The sequence below is a fragment of the Montipora foliosa genome, chromosome 12 (assembly GCF_036669935.1).
Source record: "Montipora foliosa isolate CH-2021 chromosome 12, ASM3666993v2, whole genome shotgun sequence".
Lineage (NCBI taxonomy): Eukaryota > Metazoa > Cnidaria > Anthozoa > Scleractinia > Acroporidae > Montipora > Montipora foliosa.
In genome coordinates, this window is record NC_090880.1 from 10,380,016 (window position 1) to 10,387,515 (window position 7,500).

At 42.0% G+C, this 7,500-nt stretch overlaps 1 protein-coding gene and 2 pseudogenes across 1 annotated transcript in view; all 3 read left to right on the plus strand.

Annotated features, from left to right (window-relative positions):
- Window positions 1-3,794, plus strand: part of LOC137979834 (uncharacterized) — a 5,894-nt pseudogene extending 2,100 nt beyond the window's left edge.
- Window positions 1-7,500, plus strand: part of LOC137979228 (MAPK/MAK/MRK overlapping kinase-like) — a 42,623-nt gene that overhangs the window by 6,833 nt on the left and 28,290 nt on the right. The window lies entirely within an intron of this gene.
- Window positions 6,748-7,500, plus strand: part of LOC137979835 (uncharacterized) — a 2,540-nt pseudogene continuing 1,787 nt past the window's right edge.

The following is a 7,500-nucleotide window of genomic DNA, read 5'->3' on the forward strand; positions in this document are numbered from 1 at the left end:
CGGATACCTCGTTTTATGCCAAAATCCCTAAAGATCTCACTTCCAACAATCAAAAACTTGTCAAAGACACCATTCAAAATCTTATAGTTAATCAGGAATTACCGGACACTGCCACTAATCTCATCATCAACACCCCTAGAACTTCGTGCATTTACTTCTTGCCTAAAATTCACAAACCCAACAACCCAGGTCGCCCTATCGTTTCTGCCTGTAGTTGCCCCACCGTACTCATTTCTAGCTACTTAGACAGGATTATGACGCCTATCGTCAAATCTTTGCCATCATACATTAAAGACAGTACACACGCACTACAAATTTTCCGCGATTTCAATTTCTCCGGCCAAGACAAACTTATTTTCACCATGGACATTACATCTCTATACACAGTCATTCCTAATAGCGAAGGTCTTCAAGCACTTAAACACTTTTTCGATCAACGCACTGTCAAAGAACCTAGCTCGGAAACGCTCCTCCGCCTTGCCGAACTAGTTTTAACGCTTAATTGTTTTTCATTCGCCGGCAACTATTACAAACAAATTAATGGTGTAGCGATGGGCACAAGAATGGGACCTAGCTATGCCAATCTTTTTGTAGGATATGTTGAACACCAATTTTTTAGTCAGTACAACGGCCCCAAACCTGAACTCTACGGCCGTTACATCGACGACTGCATCGGCGCTATTTCATCCAGCAGAGAAGAACTCGATCAATTTATAACCTCCGTCAACTCTTTTCATCCGGCTCTTAAATATACCTGGGAAATTTCGGAAACTTCATTGGCTTTTCTAGATATCAACGTTTCTATTAGAGGCAACGTGCTATGTACTAGTGTGCACTACAAACCTACTGATTCACACAGTTATTTGTTGTATTCATCGTCACATCCATCACATGTCAAGAACTCCATCCCTTATTCTCAATTTCTTAGACTTCGACGTCTATGTAGTGATGACTCCGATTTTTCCAGCAAATCAGAGGAGATGTGCCAGTTCTTCGAAAAACGTGGCTATCCTGTCTCTGTGGTCAAGGCGGGCCATCATCGCGCCCAACAATTTGATCGACAGTCATCGCTACAAACGTCACAAAAAGATAAGAATGACAGAATTCCATTCACCCTCACTTTCCATCCTCATAATCACGCAGTCAAAAGCATCATTCTTAGTAATTTTAAATTACTCCAAAATGATCCCGAGACTGGTAGAATCTTTTCGCAACCTCCACTTATTTCATTCAAACGCGACAAAAACGTAGGCAACTTTTTAGTTAGAAGCGCGCTCAAAACTAACGAGCAACCCGGCACTTTCAAATGCGCGCGCTCACGATGCAAAACTTGTCTTTTCATTGTTAACACTAGCAAGATATCGGGACCTAAGCGATCTGTTAAGATCACCGATCGTTTCACATGTACCTCCGCAAATGTCATTTATTGCATAACCTGTACGTTATGCAATAAATTATACATTGGTGAGACAGGTAGACGACTAGGTGACCGATTCCGCGAACACCTTCGCGATGTTGAGAAGAATGACAAGGATGCATCCAAGCCAGTCGCTTGCCATTTCAATCTGCCTAACCACTCCAAAAAACACATGGCTATCTGCGGCCTTTCCCTACATCTAGGTACGACGGAAAGCCGCAAGAATCTGGAACAAAAATTCATCTTTCAAATCGGCACCCTTAATCCTCACGGTATTAACGAACGCTTTTCATTTAACTAATATATTCCTATTTTTCACGTTGCCATGTTACCACCAATAGCGTAGCTCCTACTCTACTATAAAAACTACACGTAACCCATAATCCCTCGATTCGCTCTGACGAAGGGCTAACGCTCGAAACGTCAGCTTTTAGAATCTCTGTACGGTGGCCAATTTACATTATCAACTCCGTTGATAAAACCAAATTTTTGTAACTTTTTATGTGGTCAACTGTTGACTTTTTATTTGGTCAACCAATGCATTACACGCGAGGCTCACAACAAATAACGTTGGCAGTAATGAGAGCGTGGACCAAATCGTGTCCGCCTATGCTATAATAGCGACTCAGGCACTTGAAGCAATCGGCAACCTCCAATGCAGAGACATCTGAAATTTAGAATCATCAACTGCTCCTGATAGTGTTACGAGCAGTTGTAACCCGTCAACAAGCAGAACTTCTGTGATTGCAGCCGAACTTGGAAGAAGATTCCCAACATTTAACACACAAATAGCCGAAAACGAAGTTCAAGTGCCTCGAACCACAAGACATCCTCTCGACCGCGGTCATCATAATTTGGGCGACCTGTGAAGTCCATCATGCACAAATTAAGACTTAGTGATAATACCTAATCGAAGTACGAATGTGAAGTACCAAGTGATGCAAACAAAGTCAAATTAGAGGAGAGAGGCCTCATCATTCACAAGTTTCCTTTTGACAGAAGGCAGAGACACCTCTTGACCTCAAAAGGAACATTGAAAGCCAACTTCCAAGGAAAGATATACTGTTTGATTATCTCAAAGTTAGTATGGGTAATATCAAAAGTTCACATCATGTCCCCCTTGTGGTAATATGCAGACCTTTTTACAGATAATTATGTGCATAGTTACATGTACCTGGCCTTTAAAGGAAAGTGAGGCTGGAGTTGACCTTGTTATGATACAGAATTCCCTCCTTTTCTTCTGTTAAATTAATGTTGTTCTCATGCTAATTAGTTGAAAACCAGTGAGTTTTCTAACAAAACAAGCTCAGCTCTAGCCTCACTTTCATTCACAGGCCAGGTAACTAAGCACACAACCACAAAAACAGAGTTGATGTCATTCCTTTTAATTTGATTCTCAAAGTTTGTGTTTGCCCTAAATTTATAAGAAATACAGACGTTTTAAAGTTCAGTCCACAAATTGTTTCTTAAATAAATGTTTTTTAGTACTGTGATGTGTTTAAACAATCTCCCTTTGTCATAAATATATACATGTACAATGTATCAGGGCTGTTGCTTTGCTAATGATCACATATTGAGAGATACTTAGGAAATGTTACCTTTCAAAGCTGGTTGTGTTCCTCTCTTTCAATGTCAATTATATGCCATCTCATAACAAAGAGGATTTTTTCCATTTGTGACTGCAATCTGAGAAAAGGAGGGGAATGGGGGTAGGAGACCAATACTGAAAGCCCTGGTACATATACTCCTTGTTCTCAGATATATGATTAGGCAAATCTGTACTAAAGCATGCAATTATACAACTCAACGGAGAACAGTTTCCTTTCCCTTTCCTTTATATAGGCGTGCTATGGAACCTAATTGGTGATTAACTGGCAAAGGGGGGAAGGATGGATGGTGAATGGATAATAAAGCTCTCAGGGCAAGGGAGTGTATACATCAGATGTATAGATCCCCTTGAAGATGAGGATAAAGATGAAGAGAATGAGCAACTGACGAGTCCAACCTTTAGTCAACTCTCTGATAACCTCTCAAACAACGCCGTGGTAACAATAATTTAGTCTGCAGCCAATTAGCCAGCCTCAGCCCCAGCCTCTACATGTAGATCAGGCAGATCCACTGTTATTGGTGTGGTGTTTTGGGCCAGCGGCCAATACACATTGAACATGCAAACTTACGTGCCATTCCAAAACATGCCATTCGAATCAAAGACATGACAGTTCTGACGAGGATGGGATTCAAGAAATTATGACTGCTATTGGGAAGATAGAGTTTTTTGATGGCACAAAAGAGAACTGGAAAACCTATGTGGAAAGAGTAGAACAATTTTTCTTGGTGAAGGACATTGATGATGACCGTAAAGTGCCAACTTTGGGTAGATTGGGATGGTAAAGCAGCGCTGTACATCGTTGCTTAAAAGCTGCAACTGAAAATATTTTCAAGGAAATGTTTGGAATGTTTAAGAGCAACAAAGCAATGCTCACGCAGGGCTGTACATCGTTGCTCAAATGGTTTGGCTAAAAGGTAAAAGTTGTATGTAAAAGTTTGCAGTGTTTAACAACGTGAAAGCAATGCTTAATAAGCAGCTTTGTGCATCTTAATTTGCCTTAACGTCAGGGCTATACATGTAACTGAAAGATACCTATAATCAACGACTGTACGTACGTAATTTGGATATCCAGTTTTGAAGGTAAAAAATTCAACTCAATCTCTTTAAAATGTTGTATTCTGTAGAAAATTGTGATTTCAAACCTCATACTATATGGCCACAGCTTATATATAAGCCCAACATGTTGATCGATTCAAAAAGGTTTATATGTCAAGGGAAATCGACGCCAGCAAAGTACACCACGATTATTTCGCATTTTCGGTCCGAATGGAGCGACAGCGACCTGCAATAAGACTCACGATTGGTCACCATTGTGCCCATTGACCAATCGCAGGTCGCTTAGCGATCTTCCAACGGTTTGGATAAAGAGAGTTGTGAGCAGAGCATCATTTGATGGCTCTCGAAGCAATTGTTTGCAGAGTTTGGTGGCCCTTAAATCTTTCTCAGTGTACAAGAGGCTTGAATAAATAAGACGAATGGGTAGCGGAGGAATCATCCGTGATCTACGTGGAATTTCGAGGCAACGGAAGCCTTGGGAACGAATTTATGGCCTTCATCCTTCAGATGATTCTGTTTTGCACCTTCCTCTCGGTGCCCAACCTTGGGAAAGAAGAGGAACCAAAAACCACCTTAATCGCTCTAAATCGACCCAGAAACTGTACCAGAATCAAATAAATATAAGAATGAATCAAGGTAACGTGTTTTTTATTATTTTTAAGTTGTCAATGATTTTCAGAACTTTGACGAAAACCGTTTTACCCATACAAATCCTTATATTTCTACTCTCGCTTAATTAATAAGCTCATAGTACTGTACGGATACTCATATATCGAGCTTGGGCTACCTATAGAGAGACATGAAATTAATGATCAGAGAACTGCAATGTATTAAATCAGATAGCTGTGTGAACAATATCATCTTTCATGACGGCTTTAAAGAATCCCGCTCGCATCATGATCAGTTAATGTAACAATGCTGCAGTGTAGAAGCCCTCTGGGTAGAATATTTTTGTACATTATACAGCTCATTATATAGCTTGCCTGTAACTCCTCTGCTATGCAAAATATATTATTCTAATTGATATTCTTGATACTTTTGCTTGTACCCATTTTTCGATTGATCAGCTTGTTGTTGGTGTCCAGTAAATTAAAAGGCTTCTCAAGGTACCTTTTCTTAGACCAAGATGGAAAAACCTCTCACATCATGCATCTTCCTCCCTGCAGCGTTAAAGCAACGCAAAGCTGTTAAAGCAGCTCTCTTGCAACACACCTGCAATGAAAGGGTTGCTAATGCATCACTGATGCAGCCACCATTCAGAAGTCCTGCAGTGCTTAGCAAACAGTCTCCTAGAGCAGCGTTGGTGAGTCGCAAAAGCAGCGCTGCTAAAAGGTTGTTTGTTTCAAGTGCAGCATGTGCACGGCCCTGCTGCAGCGCTTAAGTGACTTTGAGATGTCTTGCGTGCAGTTTTTCGAAACTCCCGCAGTGTTATCGATGCAGCCATGATGCAACCTTTCTGCAGATATAAGGGCAATGCTGGTCAGTCGCTAAAGCAGCGCTGCGTTAAGGTCGTTCATTTTGTACGGGTGGCATCACCTCTGCACCTACTATCTGGCAGCGCGTCATTGATCAAGTGTTAGAAGGAACGTCTGGAACAAACTGCATCCTTGATGATGTGATTATCACTGGAAAGAATGATGAAGAGCATCTTGCTAACCTAGAAGAAGTGTTATGTCGGTTGCAGGTTCATGGGTTAAGAGCAAACAAGACCAAGTGTGAGTTTTTCAAGATAACCTTCTGTGGACATGATATTGATAGTCATGGTTTCCACAAGTCACCAGAGAAAGTGGAAGCAGTTTTGAAAGCACCTCGCCCATGCAATGTAGCTGAAATGAGGTCGTTCTTGGGGCTAGTCAATTACTACAACAGATTCTTGCCCAATCTGTCAACAGTAGTGCACCCTTTGAACCAGTTGTTAGAGAACAACCATCAATGGAAATGGACGGAACAATGCGAAACAGCATTCCACAATATGAAAGAAATGATCACCTCAGATCAGAGCAAGTATTAACACCTTATGACCCCAGTCTGCCACTGAGACTTGCTTGTGATGCATCCCCAGTGGGAATTGGTGCTGTGCTATCTCATGTGATGAATGATGGGTCTGAGCGACCCATTGCATTATTTTGCTTCCAGGACACTCACAAAAACTTAGCAAGGGTATGCACAAATTGACAAAGAAGCTTTGGCGATAATCTTGGGAGTCAAGAAGTTCCATGACTTTGTGTATTAGTTTGGCTGATCTTTCACACTGTTCACAGATCATCAGCTACTAACACCCATCTTTCATCCACACAAGAGCATTCCAGTGGTTATGGCAACCAGACTTCAGCACTATGCATTATTTCTGGCTGGCTATGACTACAAAATCGAGTACAAGAACACTAAAGTGCATAGCAATGCAGATGGCCTTTTCCAGCTGCCACTGAAAACTGAAGAGAGAGCAGAAGAAGTTGTGGATCCAGTGAATGTTACATCTGGTGGCCAGGGATCGACAAGGAAATTGAAGAAACCGCAAGGACATGCCCTGGATGCTAGCTAATGCAGGCTGAACCTAGTATAGCACCTGAACCTAGTACATCCATGGGAATGGCCATCCTCGCCTTGGCAGCAAATCCATATTGATTTCGCCGGGCCCTTCCTTGGCTGCATGTTTTTCATTGTCATGGATGCTCATTCTAGATGGTTGGAAGTAGAGAAAATGGATGCCACGACCTCAACGAAAACCATTGAGAAACTGCAGAACTTATTTGCTAGATATGGCGTGCCGTCCCAGTTAGTGAGTGACATTGTTCCACAGTTTAAATCTGAAGAGTTTCAGATGTTCCTCAAGAGAAATGGGATCAAACATCTGACATCAGCTCCATACCATCCTGCCAGCAATGGTCTAGCCGAGCGTTGTGTACAGAGTTTCAAATCAGCCATGAAAAGTGAAACAGAAGTTAAACCTCTGAACATTAAGCTGACAACGTTCTTGCTAGCTTACAGGAATACCCCCCATTCAATGACTGGAGGAGCCCCATCTCAGTTATTTTTGGGAAGATGATTATGGACTTGACTAGACTTGCAGAAACTCGATCTCTGCTTCAAGATAAGCAACCGCCAGATAGACCAAACTGTCAACCAGAGAATTCTCCATCTGTCAGACAGTGATAGCACGGAATTACACTGGTAGTACAAAGTGGGTACCTGGCATCATCTGAACACGACCTTGGCCCACTCTGTTACGAAGTAGAAGTCAAACCTGGCTTAGTGTGGCGTCGACACACAGACCAACTGAAGGATACCAGAATTCCAGTGACAACAAACAGCGGCCCTAGCTGTTACCCAGACCTCAGAACATCCAATCCAGGTTGAGAGTTGTGGGGACCCAGTGACCAAAGCCAGTCAGCAGACAGCAGCCAGCCACATGGAGACT